The 17901-nt window shown below is 38.1% G+C and overlaps 1 pseudogene; it reads left to right on the top strand.

The window, feature by feature from the left end:
• Positions 1-7025: 7025 nt before the first annotated feature.
• On the top strand, positions 7026-10677 carry LOC138898878 (small ribosomal subunit protein uS5x-like; annotated as a pseudogene).
• The last annotated feature ends 7224 nt before the right edge of the window (positions 10678-17901 follow it).

Raw genomic sequence — 17901 nt, 5'->3', positions numbered from 1 at the left:
GATCTAGCAGGGGGCGCTGGTGTCTGATCATCCTATCCAATTGTGCGTGTCCTCACCATCTGTGAGAGAATAGAAAGACATAGATTTAGAGTTTTGAAGTTAGCAAATTCTCACCACAAGGAATCAAAGAAGTTAAGCTTTTCCTAATAGTTCCATAGCCTCCCGAGGATAAGTACAGACGTCTCTGTACCGATCCGCAAGAATCTGTTAAACCTGTTTGTGACTTATAATACCTATGAACCTAGAGATCCGATACCAACTAGACATGACCCTAATTTCCCTATGTAGGATATCGTGATGGCACCTACTCTATAAAAGTAGGTAAGGCTTACATTCATGCAGAAATAATGGAAACAATGATTAAAGTCTCAATAACTCAACAACTAATATAAAGAAACTCCGCAACTCAGTATATACAACTTCCCAAAACCCAGCGAATACAATTCACAATCTCTATAAGATGGTACCAAACATCCCCTATACATTAGTGTCATAAAGGGATAAGGAAATAATATAGACTAGGTAGAGGGGGACTCCAAGGCCTGCGGATACCGGCAAGTATACCTTGAAGTCTCTGAAGCTGAGCTAATGCCTAGACTAGTAAGAGGTACCTGGATCTACACAAAAAGATGTGCAAAAGTGTAGCATGAGTACACTAAAACGATACCTAGTAAGTGTCAAGCCTAACCTCGGTAGAGTAGTGATAGGTCAGGTAAACGCCCTACTGGAATAAATAAGAAACAGAACGAGTAATTAACAGTGTAATAATAGTAACAATGGAAATGAAATAAAGTAAGAGATATCCAAGATTTAACTACTCTGAACTAAGGCAAATAATGCATCACGAAAGAAACCAAGGAATGTTATGCCAAGGAAACGAAACAACCAAAGACAAGTGAAGTAATGGAGAACTATCAACAAGAGTCACTATCGAGGTACCGCCTCATAGTCTCAAATCACAAAAACAATTCAAAAGCTTTCCTTATATCTCCGCGGGAGCCTTGCATTTAGTTTTGAAAATCATTTTTCTAAAATAGCATCCCGCATTTTAGCCCAAAAGCTTTCTACTAGCAGCACGCGTTTCAAGCCCACCTTATCTCACAGCATGCGTTTTAATCCCAAAACCTTATACCACCGTATGCGTATCGATATCACAACGTATCACAAATCGCACCTCAAGTTTTCAATATCACAACTTGCCAAAGAAATCAACAATAATGGTGTTTCACAATAAATAGCCCATGGATCAACCACAATGTATACTAGAGTCTCAACAATAACAACTGGAAGTGAATAACTCAACGAATAGTATTTCGCAACTTAACACTTTGCCTAAATGTGAATCACGACCTTTATAACTCACTATCAATTTCAACAACAAGATATTCCAAGAATAACAACTTCAGGTAAAGAATTCAACAATAAATAATGAATATGGAATAAAGGAAACAAGAACTTCGACTAAACATGTAGAGCAGTTAACAAGTGAGAGATAAGACAAGTAGAGCATGTAAAAATAGACTAATGATGATGAATATAACATGTTAAGATAACTCAATTAAGGCATGGAAGGAATCTACATAGCTAAAACCAGTAAGTTTCCATATTTAGCCCGTGTACACACTTGTCACCTTGCGTACACGGCTTTCACACATCACAATTATCACAAAATAACACCAATCATAAGGGATAATTCCTCCACACAAAGTTAGGCATGATACTTACCTCAAACACGCTAACTCAATCCACTAGTAAGTCATTCCCTTGATTATCCAACTTCGAAGGGCTCGAATATAGCTAAATAAACTTCATACTATAAATATAGACTATAGGAAACTATTTCGAATAATAAAATTACGATCTTTCCAAAGAAACAAAAAGTCAACTCAAAAAGTCAACCCGAGCCCATATCTCGAAACACGACCAAAATTACAAAATCCGAATACCCATTCGGTAACGAGTCAAACCATACAAGAATTATTCAAATCTGACCTCAAATCGCCTTTCAAATCCCCAAAATTTAGCCTAAGTAGTTTCACAAATCTTTCCCCAAATTTCCAAATCAAAACACTAATTAAATGATGAAAACAACAATAGATTTGTGTAATATAGCCAAAACTGAGTTATAATTTCATACCCCAATTATTACCTTGAAAATATCATGAAAAATAACAACAAACCAAGATCTCTAGGTCCAAAAATGAAAATGAGATCAAACCCTCGAAATTAGGCCTTTTCTGCCGAGGGATCTAACTTTTGCGGGCCAACAGCCGCTCCTACGGCTATGCACCTACGAAAATTCCATCGCAGGTGTGGCGATGACTTATGTTCTAAGTATGCTCATCTGCGGATACCCAAGCGCACCTGTGCTAACGCTTCTACGAGCCCGCATCTGCGAAGTTTCGACCGTACCTGCGGTCCTTCCCCTGCTCACTCAACTCCACTCCTATGATACCCTTCCGCTTCTCCAGAATATGGACCGCACATGCGGTCCCAGCTGGGTAAGACAATATCCGCTTCTCCAGCTCGAGCGTCGCTTCTGCAGTGTTGCACCTACAACCCAAAAGGTGCAGGTGCGATTGCACCAGTCCTAGCGACACTTCAGCAATAAAACAAGTCCAAACATGCTCCGGATTCAATCCGAATCACACTCGGGGCCCACAAGACCCCGTCCGAATATACCAACAAGTTCCAAAATACATAACGGACCTACTCGAAGCCAAAAACCACATCAAACAACATCAATTCTATGAGTCGCAACCCAATTCAAGCCTATTGAAATTTTGAACATCTGAATTCCAAAACTAATGCCGATTCATACCAAAAAAACTCTGATTGACTTCAAATTTTGCACACAAGTCATAAATGACATGACAGACCTATTCCAACTTCCGAAATCAAAATTCGACCCCGATTTCAATAAAGGTAACATCTGGACATGCTCCTAAGTCCAAAATCACTATACTGAGCTATTGGAACCGTCAAAACTCCATTTCGGAGTCGTCTACATAAAAGTCAAACTACGGTCAACTCTTTCAACTTAAAGCTCTAACTTAGGGACTATAAGTCCCATTTCACTCTGAAACTCACCCGAAGTAAAAACCAAACACCCCCGGCATGTCACGTCACCACATTATAACATAGAGGAGGAAATAAATAGGGGAGCGGGGCTAAAATACTCAAAATGACCGGCCGTGTCGTTACAATAAGAAGTCCAAATCATCCCAAGACAAGAATAACAACAAATACCCAAATAGGACAAAATTGCAAGTGAAATAATTCAAGGAAAAACAATAACCACTCAACCATCAAGTTCTTCCAACATAGAATGTACAATGAGAATCACAATCGAGGATAACTTTGCAGTCTAAAACAATTATAACATATCAAACCCGTTGCGGCACGCAACCCAATCCCACCATATCATTATATTCCATCCTTATTTCTTCATAACATGTCTCTTTCATATAAATACCATTGCGGCGTGCAACCCGATACCCAAATAATATGAATCAAATGTACAAGCTACAACCAACTACGGCGTATCACAAAATTAAATGCATAAAGGAACTAAACAAAGAAAGTCACAAAGCGGATAAAATAGTAATATGGTAGCTCAAAAATTCAAATAGCAAGTGATGACAGTTCATAAATAGAGACATCGTTGGAAAGAATCAATTAACAATTAAGGCACGTAACGGCTAAGGACATGAATTCAATAAGTAACTAGAATTTACAATTAGAGCATATAAGAGTAAACTTGACATTAAAAGATAGAACATGTACTAGCAATTTCAAATAAAGCATGTAAGAGAAAACCTAACAATAGAGAATATAACATGAAATGACAGCTTCAATTAAATGCATGAAAGGAGTCTAAGAGTCTAAATTGATCAAATACCACATATAAGCCCGCCTACACACTCGTCACCTCGTGTACATGTCTTCCACATAATTCAAATAGTACAATCAACCCAAATTCCAAGGGGTAGGTTCTCCAACACAAAGTTACACAAGATACTTACCTCAAACAAGCTAAATAAATCTACTACTAAGCCCTTCCCGTGCAAATCCACCTTCGAATAGCTCGAATCTAGCCAAAATAACTTCATATCATAAATAAAAGCCATAAACAATTCCGGATAATAAATATTCAATCTTTAACTAAAATAAAAAAGTCAACCCCAGGCTCGCACCTCGCAATCCAACAAAACTCACAATATCTGAACACCCATTTCTATACGAGTCCAACCATCCAAAATCATTCAATTCCAAACTCAAATCGGCCTTCAAACCATCAATTTATCTTTTAGAACGTTTTTACTCTCGAAGATAGGTATGTACATCATCATACCGATCTGCAAGACTCTACTAGACACTCGCTTATGACTCGTAGAACCTATGAACCTAGAACTCTGATACAAACTTATCACGACCCAAAATTAACCTAGTCATGATGGCACCTAACCCAACCTGCTAGGTAAGCTGAACAACAGTCAACATATCTCTAATAAAATAATGAGAAATTAATAAGTGAAATAACAAAATTTCCATACAATAATCCAAGGATTGGTAGTACAAGTCATGAGCCCCTAAGACTTAAATTTATAAAGCTGGTATGAAAATAAATATGACATCTGTTTGGAATATACATAAACGGAATAGGAAACTAAAACTACCAAGGAGAAGGGGTAACTATATCCGGAAAGCAGGTACATCTTCAATGCCAACTCCCGCCATCCACAGCAGCATCAACTCCAAGATCTGCATGTAAGGTGCAGAAGTATAGTATGAGTATAACCGACCTCATGTACTCACCAAGTATCATAACAAACCTCGGTGAGCTAATAATGGCAAGAATTATTAATGATACTCACAAAATAACCTGTTCGATTCATATATCTCACAAGTACACAACAAAAATGTTATCAAGTCATAAACCACAAATAAAGATTCCTCGGTGCCTAAGAATAACATAACATGCTCTTTTTGAGTTAACAACCCAGCATATAAAGAGATATGTGTCCAATGTCGTTAAATCATCAAGTAAGGTGGAATATAAAGAAGATATGTGTAACACCATTATACACTCCAAAACTAGAAAGTAGATAGGAAATATAGTAAAATCACGTATACATCAAAGGAAATTGCAAGTAGAGCAGAAATGCCATAACCAAAAAAAACATAGGCCAGTTTTCCACAGAAATACCATAACCGAACTAAACCACTGATAAACTTTCCTCATACCGCATTTACGCCATCAAGAGAGAAATATGAGAGAGTGACCCTAGGGGGATGAATCCATATCCACAAACTGCACGAACAACTCATGTGCCAATAGTATATCAATCGCATGGACAACTCACGTGCTGCATAGACAACTCATGTGCCAATAACAATAATATCTTGGATCCACACGGACAACTCACGTGTTATCCTATCTCAACCTCACGGCGTGTTCATGTTCCATAAATATCAACCGCACGGTGTGTTCACGTGCCAATAATCATAATCCGCATGGAGTGTTCACGTTCCAAAATCACAATCCACACAACGTGTTCACGTTCTAATAATCACGATCCGCACGGCGAGTTCACGTGCCACCAATCCAATCCATAGCACATAGAAAGCAGATATATAAGATGCCATGTACATGATCAATCATTATCAAATTTCATATTCCCGGACTGGTATAAGTGACATGCTAAAGTGTATGCATGTGCAAAGTGTGCTATCATAGCTCAAATCAGGCAATTACATCACGAAAGTAGCAATTATCAGGTTCAATCAGGAGATTAACCTTTATGTAACCTCAAACATGGTTCAATAGCTCACACAAGGGGTATAAATATAAGAACCATCACAGAATGAAGCTTAGCAATCAATTCAACACATATCATAGCCTAAAAACTACCCCTGATGAATAATACCCTGGTGCACGCACACGGGCTCAACCCCACACATGTGTGCCATCCATAGAACGTAACTATCACAATAACTCAGGAAATTAGTGCCTCAACCAAATTTCGGTGATATAAAAACCTCAAATAAGCCAAAACCATACTCCAAAAATGCCTCCTTGTGCGAATCGATCTCTGAACGGCTCGAAACTAGCCAAAAGCAACTCATAAACACCAAATAATGCCATAGGAATCAAACCCAAACAATAAAGGTCGTATCTTTAATCAAATACTCAAATTCAACCAAAAATTCAACCCTGGCAACACATCGAAACCCCACGAAACTCACAAATTCCAATAACCCATTCGTATACAAGTCCAACCATACAAGTTTCATCCAATTCCGACTCTAAATCAATGTTCAAAACTCAATTATTCATTTTAGAAAAGATTTTTGACAACCCCCCCCCCCCAATTTCTCTTTTATATTCACAATCAAATGACAAAATCAAAGATACAATCACGAATAATAATCAAAACATATTCAAGAACACTTACCCCCAATCCAAATGGAGAAAATCGCCTCAAAGATCGCCCAAATCTGTGCTCCCAATCTCAAAATATGATAAAATGAGTAAAACCTTCAAATATAATATCTTATATGCACTACCCAGTAGTATTCTATGTGATTGTGGTTGTATCAAATTCAACTCTAGGCAAAACCTATGAACTTTCCAAACCTTCAAATTGCCAAACTTTGCCAATTAGAGCCAAAACCTTCTAGAAACATTCAAATGCAAATCTGGGCATAGACCCAAGTCCTATATCACCATCCGGATCTAACGGAACCATAAAATCTCTGCTCCGAGGTCAAATTCACAAAAATCAAACTTGGTCAATTCTTCCAACTTAAAGTTTCCAAATTGAGAATCATTCTTCCAAATCAATCCTGAGCCGCTCGAAATCCAAAAATGACCATACACGCAAGTCATAATACCTCATATGCAGCTACTCAAGATCTGAAATCACCAAACTAAATAAAAATGCTCAAAATAGTAGGCCAAATTTTTACATGCACACTTTGGCCTTCCTAGTGCTCACAATTAGGTATACAAAGCCAGGGCAATGGAGAGAGGAAGCCAGTGGTTGGTGGAAAAGCTTCATGATAGGGTAACCCCGAATTAGGAAAGATTGCACAAAAAGGTTGAGTCTTCTAAATTCTTAGTTGAAGTTAAGACTTGGATGTCCATTATTGGTGCCATAATAGACATGAGTTTGAGGTGACACCTAATAAAGCATTGATGATTGTTGCTATTACGGATGACTTAACAATGAATATGGGCCAGTATATGGTGGGTGAGATTGAGGAAGCATGTAACGGGAGGTCTAAGAGTCTATTCTTTCCATCGTTGATTACTCAGTTGTGTTATGATTTTGGGGGTGCTAAATGACCCAAATGATTTTGAGAAGGGCCTAGACAAGGTAATTTATTCATTGTTCAAAAAGTGACCAAGTGGCGAGCAGAAGAAGAGGATGATTGATATCTTATCTCCTTTATTTGGGCAGCATACCGAGACTACCACCGGTCCTGATAGTTCTTCCATGGCTGCAATAGAGCCTTATGACCCATTGGACCACTTCCTTTAGGACCTCCCACTATATGCCACTTCTCCAGCCAAATCTATGTCGTCGATGCACATATTTGGCGACTTGTAGGTGGCCTTCCTTCTGGTTTGTCTGCAGAGGGCACGTCTACTGGGACTGATGAAAATCCTTCTCTAGGTGATGTAGTTAAATATCAAAGAGTATTCAAAAGCAGGTTGGAGGACATGAGCTAGAGGCAATTAAAGATTGAGAGGCAGCAGCTAAAGTTCAAGGAGCATGATAAAAAGAAGAGCAAAATTCCTGACCAAAATGATGCAAAAGCTGAGTTAATTATATTGTAAACATGACTTAGATGATGAGGAGGAGGAGGAGGATTTGGAGCTCACATTTTCCTCCACTTAAAGCTCCGAGTGATATCGATTTCAGGGAGCACCTATCACTATTTTACCTTGTTTTGTTTAGTTATGCTAAGGACAGTGCAACACTTTCTATTGGGGGTGGCTCATTTATATATGATGGATGTATGTGGAGCATGACTATTTTGTGAACTTGATAGATTGGTTAACTTTTTAAATTAATTGGTGATAAGTTGTAGTTTATTTCTTGCATGTTGGCATAGTTTATTTCTAGCATGTTAGCATTAGTTTTAGTAGTATTAATTAAACTCTTTGGTTTTTCTTTATGACGCGATTCTTTTGCAAGGAAATAATTTGTGTCAAACTGGGTGACTTTTTCCTGTGATTAGTGGCACGACAACTTTCATGGGATTAGTCCTGTTTAGTTTTTCCCTTTTAAGCAAAATATTTTTAATTAGTTTCGTAGCTAGTAGTGAATAGAATGGTTATTGGGTGTGATTTTTGTTCATAAACCAACATGTTGCTTGTTTGATACCAACATGTTTACACTTTAGCATATGAATTATTGATGATTTGAAATGAAAAATGATTGAAGTGAAAATCCTTGTTGTGACTTTTAGGTTACACTATTGGCTTTTTGATTCATTAAAAAGTCTTTTAGGCTATATGTGACTTTCTTACTTTCTTCGAGGTCATTGGTTTCAATTGAATTTTGGATTTATATTTCACACAAGTTTGCATGTGCCATGTATGGTGAGATTTGTTATGAGTTCTTTTGCATTATTTGTAGCCAGGAACTTGCTCGGAATGTGCTTCAAGGTGAAATCTTAGACTAACTTGATTTGAAAAATGATGTTAGGCCTTCCTTGCACCGTTCTTGTGCCTTCAACCTTTTCTTTGACAATGGATAATTAAGAGTATGCAATGGAAAAATAAGGATAGAGGTGACTCTGAGACATGCGAACGCCGGGTAGGTATACCTTGAAGTCTCCAAACTGAATGTTCTACTCACTGGTGCCTAGCCTGATTTGAGGTACCTGGATCTGCACAAAAATATGTGTAGAAGCGTAGTATGAGTACACCACAATGGTACCCAGTAAGTATGAAGCCTAACCTCGATAGATTAGTGACGAGGCTTGGTCAAGACACTTACTAGGATAAGAAAAATAAGATGAACAAGTGTAGTACCGTCTAATGAGGAAAAACTAAGAAAATGAGGCAATAAAGTAATACAACATAATAAGCTACAACTGAATTTAAAGTAATAAAGGCAACTCGGAAGAAACACATAATAAGAACATCAAGAAAACAATGCAGGCAACTACAAGTGAGGGAAATGAAAGATAATCACCAAGAATCACAACCGAGGTACCGCCTCGTATTCACTTTTCACAATTTCAATCACAATCTTTCCTTATACCGCCGTGTGAAACTTACATTTAGATAGTTTGTAAACATTTTTCTCGAGACATCTACACACACTTTAGCCCACCTTATGTCGTCGCGTGGCTTCAAGTAATTCCTGTACTAGCAACACACACAAAAATCCCACATTATGCTGGCCCATGCACGTTAACCCATATCCTTATACCTTCGTATGTGCATCACTATCATAACATAATCACAACTCACATCACAAGTGACCATATGCCACAACTTGCCAAAAGAATCAACAATACCATTGTTTCCACAACAAATAGACCATGGCTCAACCACAATGTGTACAACAATCTCGACATTAACAAAATGATGTTGAATAGCTCAACTAGAATGATATCTCAACAATTAACAACTTAGCCTCAAGTGATAACGGGTTTTACAACTTCAACATCAAAACTCACCAATAAGATATTCCAAGAAATAAAAACTTCGAGAAAGGTAACTCAACAATTAAATAATTAACAAGGCCATAAGGAAACAATAAATTCAACTAAGCATGTAAGGGAAAATAACAAGTAAGACTCAAGTATCTACTGAAACCTAGCCGTAAATAGCAACAACTATGGCAGAGAGAGGAGCAAATTTACCTCCACTCACTCCCTATTAAGGAGTTCCAAATCATTGATACACTCCTCGGATGATCACTACAGGACAAGGTGATGAAAATCATGCCTGTTCAGAAACAGACCCGGGCCGGTCAGAGAATCCAGTTCAAGGCTTTTGTTGTCGTCGGTGATAGGATTGGTCGTATTGGTTTGGGAGTGAAGTGCTCGAAGGAAGTGGTGACTTCTATACGCGGTGCAATTATATTGGCTAAGTTATCAGTGATTCCAGTGAGGAGAGGATACTGTGGTAACAAGATCGGAAAGCCACACAGTGCCGTGTAAGGTAACTGGGAAATGTGGGTCAGTTATTTTGAGGATAGTGCATGCTCCTCGTGGTGCTGGTATTATGGCTGCGCATGTTCCTAAGAAGGTGCTTCAGTTTGTTGGTATTGAGGATGTATTCATCTTTTCTCGTGGATCCACCAAAACCCTCGGTAACTTCGTGAGGGCTATATTTGATTGTTTGATGAAGACTTATGGGTTCTTGACTCCAGACTTCTGGAAGGAGACCCGCTTCACCAAATCCCCTTTCCAAGAGTACGCTGTTATCTTGTCTAAATGTTCCAGCAAGGTTTTTGTCTACACCACTGAGGAGGCACCAGCACCTGAGAGGGTTGAGGCTTGATGATTGTTTAGATGTCATGCTCCCTTCTTTTGGTTCTACTTGGTAGTTTTCTAGTATGAAATGTTAGTATTCTAAATTTTATTTTCTGTTCCGAGGGATGTTTTATGCAGACTCACAAAAGATAATGCTTTCTTTTTTAACATCAATATATATGAAGTTTCTCCACGCTTGATTGAAAAACAATGATGAATGATATAACACGTTATAACAATTCGTTTATAGGCATGAAAAGAATCTAAATAGCCTAAACCAGTCAATTACCACATATAGCCCGTGTATCAACTTATCACCATGCGTACACGACTTTCACGTACCAAAAATGACACAAAATAACTCGAATCCTAATGGGGTAATTCCCCCACACAAAGTTAGGCAAGATACTTACCTCAAACAAGCTAACTCAATCCACTAGTAAACCTTTTCCACGAATATCCAACTTTGAACAACTCGAATCTAGCCAAAAATAACTTTATACCATAAATACAAACCATAGGAAACTATTCCGAATAATAAAGTTGCAATCTTTAAAGAAAATCAAAAAGTCAACCCCGGGCCCGAATCTCGGAACCCAACAATGGAAAATAAAATCCGAACACCCGTTCAATAACGAGTCCAATCACGGTAAAGTTATTCAATTCCAATAGCAAATCGACCTCCGAATCCTCAAATTATAGCTTAGGAAGTTTTCACAAAATTTCCCAATTTTTCCAACTTAAAACACTAAATAAATGATAAAAATAATGATGGATTCATGTATAATAGTCAAAACCGAGTCAAAATCACTTATCCCGATCAAAACCTGGACAATCCTTTCCAAAATCACCCAAAGGTGAGGTCTCTAACTCAAAAGATGGAAAATGGATTAAAACCCTCGATCTTCCCCTTTTCAGCCCAGTGATTCTGCATTTGCGGACCAACATCCGCTTATGCAGCTCCGCACTCGCGAAAAATCCATCGCAGGTGCGGCTTTTCATTAAGCCTAGAACTTTCCGCTTCTGCGGACACAAACTGCTTCTGCGGTTTCGCTTTTGCGAACAACTGCTCGCTTCTGCGGAAGATTGATTGCACTTGCGGTCCTTAAGCAACTGACCAAAGTCCACTTCTCTAGAGGAAAAACGGCTTCTGTGGGTGCGCACTTACACTCAGGTGTCCGCACTTGTGATACCAGAAAAACTCAGATCCCCTTCGCACCTGCAGCTCGGAGGACGCTTCTGTGGTGCCGCACCTGTGGCCCAAAGTACGCAAGTGCGATTGCACTAGACTTAGCATATATTCAGCCAATAACCTAAGTCCAAATGAACCCGATTTCAATCTGATTCACACCCGGGGCCCCGCGAGCCCCGTACGAACATACCATCAAGTTCCAAAATACATAACGAACTTACTTGAGGCCTAAAATCACATCAAACAACATAGATTCTATGAATCTCAACCCAATTCAAACATATTTAAACCATGAACATCCAACTTCCAAAACTAACGTCGAAACGCATCAAACCAACTCTGATTAACCTCAAATTTTGCACACAAGTCATAAATGACACAACAAAACTATTCCAACTTCCAAAATTGGAATCCAACCCCAATATCAATAAGTCAACTCTCGGTCAACCTTCTCAACCTTCCAAACCATCAACTTTCTAGCTTTCACCAATTCAAGCCAAAATGACCTACGGACCTCCAAATCAATATCTGAACATGCTCCTATTTTCAAAATTACCATACAAAGCTATCGGTACCATCTAAACTCCATTCCAAAGTCGTCTATAAAAAAGTCAAACTTCGGTCAACTCTTTCAACTTAAGCTTCCTACCTTGGGACTAAGTGTTCCAATTCACTCTGAAACTCATTCGAAATCCAAGCCAACCATCCCAGAAAGTCACATAACCACAATATAATATAGAGGAGGCAATAAATAGCGGAACGGGGCTAAAATACTCAAAATGACCGGCCGGGTCATTACAGGTTTGATAAGTTGGAATTTTACCCACTTATCTCTTCCTTAATCTTAGACCTTTGCCATTTTAAATTGATAAAAAGGTGCATTTACTATGGTTTACTTCTATTTTACATGTTAATGTGATTTAGAAGTGATCGGGAAAGAAACCAACTGAAAAGAAGTCAAAATGAAGCTCAAATAAAGATGTAACGACTAGACTGGTCATTTTGAGCTTTAACATTCCATTCAGTGGTTTGAGACTTTGAGTCGCTTCATATTATGTATTATGACCTGCGTGGATGGTTGGTTTTTGTTTTTGAGCGGTTCGGGATTGATTTCGAGGAATGATTCTCATTTTAGAAGTTGTAAGTTGGAAGAGTTAACCAAGGTTTGAATTTTGGGTAAACGGACTTAGAATCGGGTTTTGATTGTTCTGATAGGTTTGTATGATGATTTTCGAATTATACGTATGTTCGGATTTGGTTTCAGAGGTTCGTTGAAGAATTCGACACTATTTGTCGAAAGTTGGCAATTTGAAGAACTTAAGAGTTCAGAAGTTTGACCAAGAATTGACTTTGATGTTATTGGACTCTAATTGGTGTTCCAATATTTTGAATAGTTATATATAGTTGAATTTAACTTGTGTGCAAAGATTGGAAGTAATCTAAAGTGTTTAAGTGTGATTCAGACACTCTTTTGAAAGAATGAAGATTTAAAAACTTAAGAGAAATTCTATTCGATTTGAGCCTCGATTCTTTGTTGTGATGTTTCTAAGGTTGTTTTGAGGCTTTGGATAAGTCTGTATAATGTATTTGTACTTTTTGGTATGATTGAATGGAGTCCCGAGGGACAGGGGTGTGTTTTGGATTATTGGTTGCGAAACTAGTTAAGTTAAGGATTTGAAGTTTGACCGTGGTCAATATCGGGTCAAGATGACCTATTTTTGGTGTTTTAACTGCACGAGTGACGAGCGCAAAACCAGTGTATAAAACTTAGGCTCACTAGTCGGATATAGTATAGAAAATATCGTATCCACAGGGATTGGATTTAAATAGTATTTTCGTAGCTTTTAGTTTAATTGATATAAAAGATGATCAACAATTTTGATTTGTGTGATTTAAAACTAAAATTAACTAAGAGTCTAAACTATTGGCTAATGACAATCGCAACAAGAGTAAGCAAAAAAGATATCAATGGGAGAAAATAGGGGTTGATTGGATAAGTGCAAGATACTTGTTTGGGAATTAACTCTAGTTGATTCACTTCTAAGGTTCAAGTGAGTCTCTCGAATTCACTCAATTATAGTTCAAACGTTCAGTAGAAACTCCTCTCCCAATTAAGTCTCAACCTCGCAATATAAACTAAGTTAAGCTCGGTGAAAATATGCAAGAATTCGTAGTGGATTGATCCTTAGGAGAACCTCTTTTGATTATTCTCCTAACTAGGTCTAAACAGTAATTCAACTAGCCTCTTTTGATTACTAAGAAGAATCAATGAACTCAACCAACAAGATAATACAAAAAAAACATCACTAGTTACGCCTCTTTCGATTACATAAACATGTGAATATATATGCAACAATTAAAACACCCAAAATGATTCAATACATAAAAACTAGAGTTAATATCCACAAACAATTCTCAAAACACCAAATCCATCAATCCCTAAAGAAGAATTACTCCATAGATATGGAGAAATTCATCACAATTAAGTTTAAGTTAAAGGAAAACATAAAACAATCCAAACCCTTGTCTTGAGTGAGGATTGAAGGATGAAATCCTTGTGCTCTTGCTTCTACCACTTCTCCTTAGCCTCTTAGGTCTCAATTATGTCAAAAGTGTCAAACATACTATTTTTTCATGTATATATACGAAGTAGGGTTGGGCCCAAACAAACACACCTTCTCCTTCATGAAATAGGAATTTTCCCCGACAAGACGTGTGCGACCGTGCACCTGGGGAGGTGCTCGTGCATTAGGCCGCGCACTTTGTGTAGCGTCTTTCCTCATATGCGCGCCCAGTGCGCGATCGCGCACCGGGTGATGCCCGGCTCGATTCTTCATTTCTCTATTTGAATGCATTAGTGTCCGTTGATCCCCGAACTTGATCCCAACTAAGTCCTTGGGGTTTTACTCAAACTTCAAAGCTCCAAAATAGCGTGAATTCATCCTATAACATCTACATAGCTCGAAAACATCCCTACACGACATAAAACATAAAATTAGTGCAAAACACTAGCGATTAAAGCTCAAATGCAATTAAAGTGCAGTGAATTAGAGTACAACAAGCAACAAAAACACACAGTTATAGCCTACCATCAACACCCCACACTTAAACCATTGCTCGTCCTCGAGCAATCAAACTACACTTTATAATGACACGACCTCCTTACACAACTCTGATAACTCATCATACCAAGAATATTTAAAAATAGACTAAGCAAAATAGTGTAACATCTTCACCTCATGATTTGACTCAAAAGTACCATGCAGTATTTAGAACCCGCTCACTTACTCCAACATAGATGTCAAGCATTACCTTTACTTCATGAATCAAGTGCCCTCACAACAAAAGAGAGTAGTTCCACACACGCTAGAAATTAAGAACAATTAGGAACTCAGATAGATAGAATTCACTCACTCTCAGAAATAAAATTTATATGCCACAAAGGATGAACCATAAGCTTGCCGTAGTGTATTACTCCACTAATTGAGATCATTTAGTCAAGGATCAAGTAGGACTTTAATTGGTTGTAAAGTAAGCTGCAGGACGGGTAGGATACAGTTAGATATAAGAGTGACTATACCTCCCTAAGCACTTTAATACATACACTTTAACATTTAAAACCCCACACTTATGTCAAACGATAACTCCATCTTCACATCAATATACATTAACTCGCTACTTCTTTAAGCACAATTACATCAAGAGTTACCACTATCAAAGAATATTTTCCACAACCATACAATTTTTTTTTCTTTTACAATTCAAGGGGCTCTTTTGTTTTCTTTTTTTTTTAAAACCGTGCACCTTTCTCCTTATTTCAATAGTTCCACTCAAAATCCAAACCAATCACCCCACACTTCAACTTTTACACAGTTTATAAAAATTTCAAGTGCTCATGAGAGGTACATGGTTCAAATAGATGGTCAATTCAAATAAATGGGTAAGGCTTGTAATGTGGTTGCCAAAGAAACAAGATTATAGGCTCAAAGAGGTTAACTAAGATATATAACAATCAGGTGGGTAAACATATATCTGGCTCAACAAAGAAATTCCTATATCACTTCCAAGAATGAACAAAACTACTATTTCTCTTTGTAAGCACACAGGGCATGTTCTAGACATCATATGCAATGCACAGAATGCCACAAACCTCACACACACATGGCACATAACTCACTCTGGATTAGACTATCAAGACTCTAGTCAAAGTAGTTAAACAAAGTTAAACTTATACAAATTAAAGTACTTATGCAAGAGTCAAAAACTGAGCCTAAGCGTCACAACTAAAGCACTTACTATTCTCAGGGCATTATAAAGTCAAAGAGATATTTCTTCTAATTCAAATCATAGCACAAGGTTTCCTACTTCTAACAAAAAATAAAAACTAACTACACCCGGTTCAAACAAACCCTTGGAAAGGAACCACGGCACAAATAAAAACCAAGGGGGAGTTATTACACCAACTACAAAAGAAAATCTTTTTGTCTTTTTCTTTCGACTTTAATCCCTCAAGAAACCTGTTGATATGATATCCATCGTCGGGTAAAATCGAATATTTTAAAATTTGTATGTTTTTTTTTTCAATTTTTTATATCTCTAACTACTACAACTAACAAAAAGAAAACTAATATACATACATACAAATGTCCCCCACCCCACACTTTAATTTGTAACATGTCCCCATGACACACAATTAAAAAGTGTAAGGTAGAAGAAATTTCCCTGAATCTCTAGTCGGGGTCTGAGTGGAAGTCTGGCTCCATTCTTCTCGCCCAAACTAGTGCACACATCCATGCAGACAGCTTCTTCTCAACCTTCTTGGGGTACACCCCACATTTGTCTTTCTCAATCCCTGAAACCTTATCTTTCAACCCTTTCACTCTCCATTCTACACTCGCAGTTGGCTTCTCCTTCCTCACCCCCATCTCCACGTTCATCTCAAAAGTCATTGTCTCCTCACCCACTCTAAGCATGAGCTTTCTATCATGTATGTCTAATATTGCTCTGCCTGTTGCTAAGAATGGCCTTCCAAAGATAAGGGAGACCTCTTTGTTCTCCTCCATCTTTACCACAATGAAATCTACAGGAAAGACAAACTTATCTACCCGAACTAATACATCTTCAACTATCCCCTCAGCTTTCAAAGTAGTTTGGTCAGCTAGCTATAAGGAAATTGGTACGGACCTTATCTCTCCAATCTTGTGCTCCAGCTTCCTGTAAATAGACAAAGGCATTAAATTAATTGAGGCACCGGAATCACATAAATATTTATCAAAATTTAGAGGGCCTAACGATCACGGTATAGTAAAACTCCTTAGATCTCCACACTTTTGTGGGAGTTTGTTTTGCAATATTGCGTTGCAATGCTCTGTGAGCTTGACTACCGATGTCTCCTCAATCTTCCTTTTCTTTGCAAGGATCTCCTTCAAGAATTTTGCATAAGCTGACATTTGTGAGAGAACTTATGTGAATGGCAAGTTTACATTAACCAGTCTCAGTATATCTAAGAATCTCTCAAACTGCTTGTCCGGCTTCTCTCTATACAGCTTTTGGGGAAAGGGTAGAGCAGGCATATGCTCGCTCTCATTAGATTCCTCCCATCTTGAATTTTCCTCCTTCTTTCTTTTTCTCAGCTCCTTTCTTACCTTCTTCTTCTTATCAACTACATTTTTCAGCTGCTCCTCAACTTCTTTTGCAGGGACCACCTATTTTTGGACTGGGGTGGGTTCTTTCAACACTTGACTACTTCTCAAAGTCACATCATTTACCGTCTCTTTGGGGTTTCTCTCAGTGTCAGCTGGTAGAGTACTTAGGATTCTTTCAGACAATACAGTTGCAATTTTCCCCACTTGTTTCTCCAAATTTTGCAACCCAGTGCGTAGTTATTTGATAGCAGCACCATGAGCATCTAGCATCTCATCTGTCTTGACAATAAAGGACTTCATTAGATCTTCTAACTCATACTGAATTGGCTGTTGAGGCTGAAATGGCGGCCTCGGTTGATTCACCAAACCAGGAGCTCCTTGAAATCTAGGATTTTTTTGTTGCCATGCATTTGTTGTACCACCAGGTGAACTCAATGAAAACCCGGGGTGCTTCTGACCCATTGCATTGAAGTCATAATTCCCAACAACATTAACTTCCTCAATAGAGGCTTGGCACTCATGAGTATGGTGTCCTTTTCCACATATATCGCAAGGTGCATG

This window comes from Nicotiana tomentosiformis, chromosome 9 (assembly GCF_000390325.3).
Source record: "Nicotiana tomentosiformis chromosome 9, ASM39032v3, whole genome shotgun sequence".
Classification (NCBI taxonomy): domain Eukaryota; kingdom Viridiplantae; phylum Streptophyta; class Magnoliopsida; order Solanales; family Solanaceae; genus Nicotiana; species Nicotiana tomentosiformis.
The sequence above is the reverse complement of the archived record's forward strand: the minus strand, read 5'-3'. Positions and strand labels throughout refer to the sequence as shown.